We start from the raw sequence: 12,201 nt of genomic DNA, 5'->3' as shown, positions 1-12,201 counted from the left end.
GATGCTCAATTATTTTGACTGGGCCACTTATTTTGACCGGATTTGGTTATTTGGTAATTTAAAGCAGTTGCTGTGGTTATTTGGTTATCAATTGATTTCATCATCTAATTTGATCTCTGGTTGGCTGCTGAGACTGTTGCGGTATTATTGTGGATTTGTTGAATTTTTTGGGGCATCTTCATCTTTTGGTTAGATAATGGACTGGTTATCTTGTAAGTTTTAACAATTCCAGTGGCTTTTGCCGTGAACTTGACAAACATCCTAGCAATTCCACTCTCTCCTCTAACCTTCCATTGTTGTCACTCTGTCTCCCCACTCCGATCTCCCAATTGTCCACAAATTGCTTCTCTTCCATTGTATACTCCTTTTCTACACAGACCAAGCATGGAGGTAAATTTACCTGTGGTGTCATCATCTTCATCTTTCACAGCTCTAGTGTTAATCTGGGACAACAATAGAGCGTAGAGAGCCGATGGTTAAAAGACAAAAAATTCCCTCAGCTCATCAACAATTATCTAGCAATTCCTGCCTCTTCTATTTAATCGCACCACCCTTCGTTCACTTTCACAGACACATGGGCATGCATCTTGGCGAGACTACCCAGATTCATTACTTCCTCTCCGGTATTTTACAAAATTTTGTTCTTACCCTAAGTTTTGTCATATTTGTTTCTTTCAAATTTTCGTTTCTTTGTTTTCTAGATTGTGAGCACTTTGTAGCTGGTGTTTGTGCTCAAAGATTCTCTTTTTTTTCATTGAATTTTTAAAATTTGAGTTTAATCTTTGATTGATTTCTATTTGGGGAATTGATTTTATATGGCTTTTTAAGTGGTACGTATCACTTTTTTTTTTAATTAATTTTGTATTTGAATTCAGTTTTTCTATTTATCTATAGCAATTCTGTTTTTGTGTGGTTGATAGAGGATATAGGTGGTATATTAGTTTCTACCTTTGAGAGCAATTATTTGAATGTTAGGCAAATGAGGTATGTTCATGGGAAGGAAAATAAAACCTCTTGACTTATTTTGCTGAAGAAAACTTTTTGTCCTCAAATGAGCAATTATTGTTCCTGCTCCATTCTTTGTCTCCAGCAGTTGTTAAGTATGAAGATATCAAGTGTATTAAAGTGTTCCTTTGTCCCAGAAGACTCTGAGAGTAGTGGCAGTGGTGAATAAATCAGGTTTATATCATTTATTTCTTGATTAATTATTATAATTGTTGTTTTGCTTAATCGACAAATTTCGTCAGTTAAATGATTAAGATAAAATCCGTTTGGGTATTTGGTATCGCAATGATAGGATGAAGGGAAATTTTTTCTGCTCAAGTTTGGTTAGTTCTCTCAATAGTACACAACTTTTCATTGGCTTCAATACAGAACAGGCTATGAGACGTCCCGTAGCTGGGCTATTTTCCCTCTTTTTACAGTTGTTGAGAAAAAGAATTGCTAAACAAGTGAATGATAAATCAGCTTGTTTTCTATGTTTGCTTGATCCTGTGGAAGGTTTTTATTTTTTGAGGGTGAAGCTATATAAGTGCTATAGAATGTTTACTCCACTCCTTGCATGTGAGTACCCATTGTTATGCACCAGAACGAGATTCAAAGGGACTTGATCTAGCTTTTAACTTAACATGATGAGTTATGGCTTTGATAGCCTGATTGTTGCTTCTTTGATATAATGCTTCTGGTTATTAAATGAACTGCAGCTTAAATTCTAGATGAGTAACCATCATCTAAGGAATGCTGCATGTGCATTTTTTTAAGTAGTGGTGCTGAAGATGGGTGTTTTTATCGAGTATATATGACTTACTGTCGACCATTCGGAGTATTTAGCTTTAACCCTGGGAGGTTGAATCTAGAGACATATCAATTATTTGATATTTTTCATATGTGTTTCCCGATGCTGTTGAAGTTCATATATTACGTAGGAGCAGGGAGCTCTTCTCTTTCTATGATGAAGTTTTAAAATGGTGGCATGGTGCTGTTGGCATTTACCTATGGCAAATCTAGATCGGAATGATATTTAGAATTTCCTGTGAGCTATGTATGTGCTGTGAACACGTTGCATTCACAAGATTATGTCTCAATTGAATTGAATGTGAGTTATTCATTGCATTCATAAGGTTATGTATCAGTGAAATATGCATGAAGACAGTCCTGTCTTGGTAACACGAGAGAGAAGGAATGCGGTGGTGGGAAGATGGAAAGGCTAAGGTGTGTAGTCTACATAATGGCAACCTAGAGGAGGATAGTTTAAATGGCAGTCCATACAAATAGAAGTGCAAATGCTGCGGGTATATTTGACACCAAGAATGTTGTGAGCTTGAGAATTTGCTTAAATTGGATGATAAGAGAGTTCCTTGGCTTCTTGTACTTTATGCAAGTATTTTATTTACTTGCATCGACATAATTTTATCATCATTCTGATCATATTTGCTAAATTGTTGGTTAGGAAATGAAAGTCCAAAACCTAAACTGCAATACTGAGATGAACAAATTTGAATACCTGAATGTTAGGCTTTGTAAGTTCAGAGCCAAAGCAGCAATGGTCTATATTTCCCAACTAAATTTCAGCATTTGATTTTCTAATTTTGCTAATTAGTCTTGTATGGATGTGAGTTTTTTGTCCTTATCAAATACTTGTGCTACATTCTCAACGTAGGTCCTATTTACTAGCAAGAGAATAGGTAACAAAAAGCACTAGATGAGCAACTCCTTTTTCCAAATTTTCATAATGTAAATCTCTCTCTTTTTGTGCTTAGCAGTGGCGTGCCTTTTCTAGCAGCAATGACCACCCTGCTTGGCTTCACCTTTTGTGGCATTCATTGAAAATTGCTTGCTTGTTTTTCAGCCCGTGGTATGGTTGACGAAGTATTCACACTGTAATATAATAGACTTTATTGAAACTTTCTTCTCACTTCAGGAATTCATACTGTTTGTTGATTATAATCAATATTTTTACATTCTTCCAATTAGCTCCTAGAACAGTGCGGCAGATAATTAACTTTACAGATATATACATAGGTCTAGATTAACCATTTCCTGCACTCAAATCTGGGAAAAGCCACGCGAATGTGTGGCAACAGATAAACTAGTACATATGTATGTATGGATATTCATGTATATACATATATGCAACTATACATATATGTATATATGGCTATATACACCTCCCTGTATATACGTAAATGCATACATACACATATATACATGTTTGTGTGTGTACACATTTTGGATTGAAAAAAAGTTTGCAACTAATTGTCTTCTCTATTCTTTTGAATACTAGAACACCATATTTGCATCTTGGTATTTCAGTTAGTTTTTTTTGCCACATCACTGAGGAATCTCTATACTGGTTGTGCCTTTGTTCTTCCTCTCAATGGCTGCACCTGTTGCTCCTGCTTCTGGGTTTCTTCTCAATTTTGCCAAGATTCTTGGTCGTCCTTCTCCGCTGCACAGTGTGCACCTGACTTACCTGTCATTACATCCAATTGTTGTTAAGTTTGGGTGGCTATATAACTTTTAGTTACTCTCAATCTTTACCATTTGGAACTAGCTTCTCAAAAAAAATTGTTTTAACCAGAGCTACTGGGTATCACCCTCTCCTTCAATAATAGAGAGAAACTGGACATGTTGTTCAAGGTGAAGTTTTTATTCAATGGTAATTTTGCAGTATTGTAGATTGGATTTCAGTTTTTTTTTTCTTCCTATGCTCAGAAGAAGACAACGATATTTAATCCTCCCTTTTTCATTGGTTACTTTTATAATGTAGAATCCCCCAGGCAAATGTACATTTATACAGTAATTATTAGAAGATTTCGCCTTTTCTTTTTAGGAAGAAATAGATACGTCATTTTCCTTCAATTCTTGGACATTGGACCGTTTTGATGAGAATGGGATTAGATGGTTGTTGATTCTAAAAGATTGATGATGGGTGCTTGAAGGTCTTCAAAATCCTAAGGTGAATTCTTGCATTGAGTATTTTGAGGTTCTAATCGTTGAAGGTTGCACCTTATAGTGATAACAATTTTTTTCTCTTCTTTCAATTTCTTTTTAGTGATTATCATTGTTTTCTTCTTTCAATTTTTTTAGTGGTAATCATGTTTTATTTTCTTCTTTCAATTTTTTTTTTGGATGGCAAACTCAAGTTTCTAGTCATTTAATTTAATTGGAAAAATATGAGCAATGTCTTTGAATTTCTATTTGGATGAGTTCAGTTGTGTGCCTGCATAGGTGTGTGCTTGTGTTTATCCTCCTACTCCACAGGTTCAAAAGATATTGTAGGAATGTTCTGCATTCTGCATAATGTGGTACCAGTCGATAACAATATGGTCCTTGTAATGTTCCATCATGTTTAACTGTGCTTCATGGTATGCATTCAACTTTTACAGTAATATCTTGGTTGTGAATATGAAGGTTAATGTGTCAGCCTTGTATTGGCCGTGACAAAGGTGAGGCAACATGACCTCCTTTGGCCTTCTGAGTTTCATAAGAGTACTTGTTTTCTTATTCTACTGCATGAGATTGCACTCCTGATTGAAATTCTGTTTCTTCTTCTGCAGATATGATGAAACCTAAGTAGGGGGAATATGGAAGGCAGACCTGGATATCTGCTGTTGGTGATGTTTTAGAGCCCTCTAAGCTAATATAAACTGAGCTTGTTGTGCAACTTTAGTGATGAAAATTGTTTAAACACGTATGCTATGCATGGGTTACTTTTGTTTGTAGTGTTATGATTGACTGGATACTTATTTTTCTCTTGTAGTGTTACGGTTGGCTGGATACATTTATCTTGATGAATTCATAGTGATGCTAAACGCAGGGTTCCATGCCTATGGTTTAGTGTTTAGAACTAGAATGGCTTTATGCTTTTCTCTTGATAATGAAATTGTTTAATTGCAATATAAGGAAGTATGCCATGTGTGAGAATTAATCTTTAAGATTTGCTGTTATAAGTTGCCTTTGCAATTTCTTGTAATGGGACATTCATAAATTGGTTTGGTAATTTAAACTCTCAATTTAACAAGCAAGCCTCCCTCCTCATTTAAAAGAAAAATAAAAATCGCTGCTACTTATTACTTATTAGGGCAAAAGACACAGGCCTCCATTTAACTTCTAACCGTTCTTAGTGGATTAAAATCCGTTTCCGTTTCCGGCCAGAGCTCCCATCCTTACAATCCAAAACATCCCCGAAATCCAAATGTGGATTGGCAAAGCAAAAATCAGGTAAATGTCTGCGCAACTTTCTCTAAGCTATTAAATTTCTGCGGAGCGTCAACAAGTAAACTAAACTCAGAACAAGTTTCCATTTGTTTAGTTCAAGTAATCAAGAGTTCAAGATTACACGATCGGTGTACAGAGATGCAAAGTCTCATTCATATTATATTTACAGCAAGCAAATATGTGATGGAAGACATCGTACACGCTTTAAACCTACTAAAATTAGAGTTCCGGACATCAAATGAAAACTTGTTCTAAGTTTAGTTTACTTGTTAAATCTTGTTTTCATGCCTATTTTTCTCGCTACCAGTATCATTTACTGCCATCCAAATGTTGTTCCCAGATTTACAGAGGTGAGAAGACGGTTTTCAACCGTCGAGTCCCAATCCACCCCCATTTCTGTGGCTGACCCGACCCCAACCGTGACCTCCACACCGACCCCGATCCCTACCCAATTCCCTACGTCCCGACCCCTACGTCCGGGACCGGGACCCCGACCCCTGCAACCCAAACCCCAACCTCAGCCCCAGGCGAGATCAAAGAAATCTTTCTCAGTCAGATTCATTCCAGATGGATTTACTTATCAAGATTATAAAATGGCATGGTATCGTGCTTTTTTGTATAGACCATTCAATCATTCATGGTTTTTTACATTCAAAGAAAGTTGTTTCAAAGTTTTTACATTCATGGCTTCATGCCGGTACTCAAAGGAACAACACTTGTTATTTTGGTTTTATGCTTGCTTTTAGGGACAAATTTGAGTATCTCTTGGGAGATACCATCTTCGAAGAACATATTTTTAGCATATTTTACACCGGAATAAATGAATTAGGAGTATAATCTCTGAATGAGTTATAATTTAATCTTGTACCATGTCATGATATCAATAAATACTAGTTGGACTTGCTTCTCTTAGTGAGCTTTGCTATCCTTCTTATCTTGAGAAAGATAGAATGTGCAAGCTTCCTAAGGTTGGAGCTCTTCAGTAATATGACAATGTAATTTTGCTTTTGGTTATGATTGTAGTTTTTACATGAAGTTTGTGCATCTCTTGCAATACATGATGAATAGCTTTAAAGCTGCAGTTAAAGCAGATTAGCAAGCCAGAATGGAGAAGCTGTGGCTTTGCACAGTAATTTTTTAGTTGTATGTTTCTGCAGTTTGCGGCTATAAATCTATATGCCATTCCACACTGTCTGGGCATGTTGCTCAATAACTAGTATATACATCCTTAATATTGTAAAGATGAGAATGAGTGGAATTGGATTGTCAATTGAATTCCAATTTAGATGCTCAATTATTTTGACTGGGCCACTTATTTTGACCGGATTTGGTTATTTGGTAATTTAAAGCAGTTGCTGTGGTTATTTGGTTATCAATTGATTTCATCATCTAATTTGATCTCTGGTTGGCTGCTGAGACTGTTGCGGTATTATTGTGGATTTGTTGAATTTTTTGGGGCATCTTCATCTTTTGGTTAGATAATGGACTGGTTATCTTGTAAGTTTTAACAATTCCAGTGGCTTTTGCCGTGAACTTGACAAACATCCTAGCAATTCCACTCTCTCCTCTAACCTTCCATTGTTGTCACTCTGTCTCCCCACTCCGATCTCCCAATTGTCCACAAATTGCTTCTCTTCCATTGTATACTCCTTTTCTACACAGACCAAGCATGGAGGTAAATTTACCTGTGGTGTCATCATCTTCATCTTTCACAGCTCTAGTGTTAATCTGGGACAACAATAGAGCGTAGAGAGCCGATGGTTAAAAGACAAAAAATTCCCTCAGCTCATCAACAATTATCTAGCAATTCCTGCCTCTTCTATTTAATCGCACCACCCTTCGTTCACTTTCACAGACACATGGGCATGCATCTTGGCGAGACTACCCAGATTCATTACTTCCTCTCCGGTATTTTACAAAATTTTGTTCTTACCCTAAGTTTTGTCATATTTGTTTCTTTCAAATTTTCGTTTCTTTGTTTTCTAGATTGTGAGCACTTTGTAGCTGGTGTTTGTGCTCAAAGATTCTCTTTTTTTTCATTGAATTTTTAAAATTTGAGTTTAATCTTTGATTGATTTCTATTTGGGGAATTGATTTTATATGGCTTTTTAAGTGGTACGTATCACTTTTTTTTTTAATTAATTTTGTATTTGAATTCAGTTTTTCTATTTATCTATAGCAATTCTGTTTTTGTGTGGTTGATAGAGGATATAGGTGGTATATTAGTTTCTACCTTTGAGAGCAATTATTTGAATGTTAGGCAAATGAGGTATGTTCATGGGAAGGAAAATAAAACCTCTTGACTTATTTTGCTGAAGAAAACTTTTTGTCCTCAAATGAGCAATTATTGTTCCTGCTCCATTCTTTGTCTCCAGCAGTTGTTAAGTATGAAGATATCAAGTGTATTAAAGTGTTCCTTTGTCCCAGAAGACTCTGAGAGTAGTGGCAGTGGTGAATAAATCAGGTTTATATCATTTATTTCTTGATTAATTATTATAATTGTTGTTTTGCTTAATCGACAAATTTCGTCAGTTAAATGATTAAGATAAAATCCGTTTGGGTATTTGGTATCGCAATGATAGGATGAAGGGAAATTTTTTCTGCTCAAGTTTGGTTAGTTCTCTCAATAGTACACAACTTTTCATTGGCTTCAATACAGAACAGGCTATGAGACGTCCCGTAGCTGGGCTATTTTCCCTCTTTTTACAGTTGTTGAGAAAAAGAATTGCTAAACAAGTGAATGATAAATCAGCTTGTTTTCTATGTTTGCTTGATCCTGTGGAAGGTTTTTATTTTTTGAGGGTGAAGCTATATAAGTGCTATAGAATGTTTACTCCACTCCTTGCATGTGAGTACCCATTGTTATGCACCAGAACGAGATTCAAAGGGACTTGATCTAGCTTTTAACTTAACATGATGAGTTATGGCTTTGATAGCCTGATTGTTGCTTCTTTGATATAATGCTTCTGGTTATTAAATGAACTGCAGCTTAAATTCTAGATGAGTAACCATCATCTAAGGAATGCTGCATGTGCATTTTTTTAAGTAGTGGTGCTGAAGATGGGTGTTTTTATCGAGTATATATGACTTACTGTCGACCATTCGGAGTATTTAGCTTTAACCCTGGGAGGTTGAATCTAGAGACATATCAATTATTTGATATTTTTCATATGTGTTTCCCGATGCTGTTGAAGTTCATATATTACGTAGGAGCAGGGAGCTCTTCTCTTTCTATGATGAAGTTTTAAAATGGTGGCATGGTGCTGTTGGCATTTACCTATGGCAAATCTAGATCGGAATGATATTTAGAATTTCCTGTGAGCTATGTATGTGCTGTGAACACGTTGCATTCACAAGATTATGTCTCAATTGAATTGAATGTGAGTTATTCATTGCATTCATAAGGTTATGTATCAGTGAAATATGCATGAAGACAGTCCTGTCTTGGTAACACGAGAGAGAAGGAATGCGGTGGTGGGAAGATGGAAAGGCTAAGGTGTGTAGTCTACATAATGGCAACCTAGAGGAGGATAGTTTAAATGGCAGTCCATACAAATAGAAGTGCAAATGCTGCGGGTATATTTGACACCAAGAATGTTGTGAGCTTGAGAATTTGCTTAAATTGGATGATAAGAGAGTTCCTTGGCTTCTTGTACTTTATGCAAGTATTTTATTTACTTGCATCGACATAATTTTATCATCATTCTGATCATATTTGCTAAATTGTTGGTTAGGAAATGAAAGTCCAAAACCTAAACTGCAATACTGAGATGAACAAATTTGAATACCTGAATGTTAGGCTTTGTAAGTTCAGAGCCAAAGCAGCAATGGTCTATATTTCCCAACTAAATTTCAGCATTTGATTTTCTAATTTTGCTAATTAGTCTTGTATGGATGTGAGTTTTTTGTCCTTATCAAATACTTGTGCTACATTCTCAACGTAGGTCCTATTTACTAGCAAGAGAATAGGTAACAAAAAGCACTAGATGAGCAACTCCTTTTTCCAAATTTTCATAATGTAAATCTCTCTCTTTTTGTGCTTAGCAGTGGCGTGCCTTTTCTAGCAGCAATGACCACCCTGCTTGGCTTCACCTTTTGTGGCATTCATTGAAAATTGCTTGCTTGTTTTTCAGCCCGTGGTATGGTTGACGAAGTATTCACACTGTAATATAATAGACTTTATTGAAACTTTCTTCTCACTTCAGGAATTCATACTGTTTGTTGATTATAATCAATATTTTTACATTCTTCCAATTAGCTCCTAGAACAGTGCGGCAGATAATTAACTTTACAGATATATACATAGGTCTAGATTAACCATTTCCTGCACTCAAATCTGGGAAAAGCCACGCGAATGTGTGGCAACAGATAAACTAGTACATATGTATGTATGGATATTCATGTATATACATATATGCAACTATACATATATGTATATATGGCTATATACACCTCCCTGTATATACGTAAATGCATACATACACATATATACATGTTTGTGTGTGTACACATTTTGGATTGAAAAAAAGTTTGCAACTAATTGTCTTCTCTATTCTTTTGAATACTAGAACACCATATTTGCATCTTGGTATTTCAGTTAGTTTTTTTTGCCACATCACTGAGGAATCTCTATACTGGTTGTGCCTTTGTTCTTCCTCTCAATGGCTGCACCTGTTGCTCCTGCTTCTGGGTTTCTTCTCAATTTTGCCAAGATTCTTGGTCGTCCTTCTCCGCTGCACAGTGTGCACCTGACTTACCTGTCATTACATCCAATTGTTGTTAAGTTTGGGTGGCTATATAACTTTTAGTTACTCTCAATCTTTACCATTTGGAACTAGCTTCTCAAAAAAAATTGTTTTAACCAGAGCTACTGGGTATCACCCTCTCCTTCAATAATAGAGAGAAACTGGACATGTTGTTCAAGGTGAAGTTTTTATTCAATGGTAATTTTGCAGTATTGTAGATTGGATTTCAGTTTTTTTTTTCTTCCTATGCTCAGAAGAAGACAACGATATTTAATCCTCCCTTTTTCATTGGTTACTTTTATAATGTAGAATCCCCCAGGCAAATGTACATTTATACAGTAATTATTAGAAGATTTCGCCTTTTCTTTTTAGGAAGAAATAGATACGTCATTTTCCTTCAATTCTTGGACATTGGACCGTTTTGATGAGAATGGGATTAGATGGTTGTTGATTCTAAAAGATTGATGATGGGTGCTTGAAGGTCTTCAAAATCCTAAGGTGAATTCTTGCATTGAGTATTTTGAGGTTCTAATCGTTGAAGGTTGCACCTTATAGTGATAACAATTTTTTTCTCTTCTTTCAATTTCTTTTTAGTGATTATCATTGTTTTCTTCTTTCAATTTTTTTAGTGGTAATCATGTTTTATTTTCTTCTTTCAATTTTTTTTTTGGATGGCAAACTCAAGTTTCTAGTCATTTAATTTAATTGGAAAAATATGAGCAATGTCTTTGAATTTCTATTTGGATGAGTTCAGTTGTGTGCCTGCATAGGTGTGTGCTTGTGTTTATCCTCCTACTCCACAGGTTCAAAAGATATTGTAGGAATGTTCTGCATTCTGCATAATGTGGTACCAGTCGATAACAATATGGTCCTTGTAATGTTCCATCATGTTTAACTGTGCTTCATGGTATGCATTCAACTTTTACAGTAATATCTTGGTTGTGAATATGAAGGTTAATGTGTCAGCCTTGTATTGGCCGTGACAAAGGTGAGGCAACATGACCTCCTTTGGCCTTCTGAGTTTCATAAGAGTACTTGTTTTCTTATTCTACTGCATGAGATTGCACTCCTGATTGAAATTCTGTTTCTTCTTCTGCAGATATGATGAAACCTAAGTAGGGGGAATATGGAAGGCAGACCTGGATATCTGCTGTTGGTGATGTTTTAGAGCCCTCTAAGCTAATATAAACTGAGCTTGTTGTGCAACTTTAGTGATGAAAATTGTTTAAACACGTATGCTATGCATGGGTTACTTTTGTTTGTAGTGTTATGATTGACTGGATACTTATTTTTCTCTTGTAGTGTTACGGTTGGCTGGATACATTTATCTTGATGAATTCATAGTGATGCTAAACGCAGGGTTCCATGCCTATGGTTTAGTGTTTAGAACTAGAATGGCTTTATGCTTTTCTCTTGATAATGAAATTGTTTAATTGCAATATAAGGAAGTATGCCATGTGTGAGAATTAATCTTTAAGATTTGCTGTTATAAGTTGCCTTTGCAATTTCTTGTAATGGGACATTCATAAATTGGTTTGGTAATTTAAACTCTCAATTTAACAAGCAAGCCTCCCTCCTCATTTAAAAGAAAAATAAAAATCGCTGCTACTTATTACTTATTAGGGCAAAAGACACAGGCCTCCATTTAACTTCTAACCGTTCTTAGTGGATTAAAATCCGTTTCCGTTTCCGGCCAGAGCTCCCATCCTTACAATCCAAAACATCCCCGAAATCCAAATGTGGATTGGCAAAGCAAAAATCAGGTAAATGTCTGCGCAACTTTCTCTAAGCTATTAAATTTCTGCGGAGCGTCAACAAGTAAACTAAACTCAGAACAAGTTTCCATTTGTTTAGTTCAAGTAATCAAGAGTTCAAGATTACACGATCGGTGTACAGAGATGCAAAGTCTCATTCATATTATATTTACAGCAAGCAAATATGTGATGGAAGACATCGTACACGCTTTAAACCTACTAAAATTAGAGTTCCGGACATCAAATGAAAACTTGTTCTAAGTTTAGTTTACTTGTTAAATCTTGTTTTCATGCCTATTTTTCTCGCTACCAGTATCATTTACTGCCATCCAAATGTTGTTCCCAGATTTACAGAGGTGAGAAGACGGTTTTCAACCGTCGAGTCCCAATCCACCCCCATTTCTGTGGCTGACCCGACCCCAACCGTGACCTCCACACCGACCCCGATCCCTACCCAATTCCCGGTCCCGACCCCTACGTCC

At 36.0% G+C, this 12,201-nt stretch overlaps 2 long non-coding RNA genes across 2 annotated transcripts; both read left to right on the top strand.

Moving 5' to 3' along the window:
- Window positions 1-208: 208 nt before the first annotated feature.
- LOC140005695 (uncharacterized) lies at window positions 209-4,830 on the top strand. The gene is made up of 2 exons (XR_011813266.1): window positions 209-623; window positions 4,560-4,830. It is a non-coding gene; the product is annotated as an uncharacterized lncRNA (long non-coding RNA).
- Window positions 4,831-6,713: 1,883 nt separating this feature from the next.
- On the top strand, window positions 6,714-11,335 carry LOC140005694 (uncharacterized). Its single transcript, XR_011813265.1, has 2 exons — window positions 6,714-7,128; window positions 11,065-11,335. It is a non-coding gene; the product is annotated as an uncharacterized lncRNA (long non-coding RNA).
- The last annotated feature ends 866 nt before the right edge of the window (window positions 11,336-12,201 follow it).

This window comes from Coffea arabica, chromosome 4e (genome assembly GCF_036785885.1).
Source record: "Coffea arabica cultivar ET-39 chromosome 4e, Coffea Arabica ET-39 HiFi, whole genome shotgun sequence".
Classification (NCBI taxonomy): domain Eukaryota; kingdom Viridiplantae; phylum Streptophyta; class Magnoliopsida; order Gentianales; family Rubiaceae; genus Coffea; species Coffea arabica.
The sequence above is the reverse complement of the archived record's forward strand: the minus strand, read 5'-3'. Positions and strand labels throughout refer to the sequence as shown.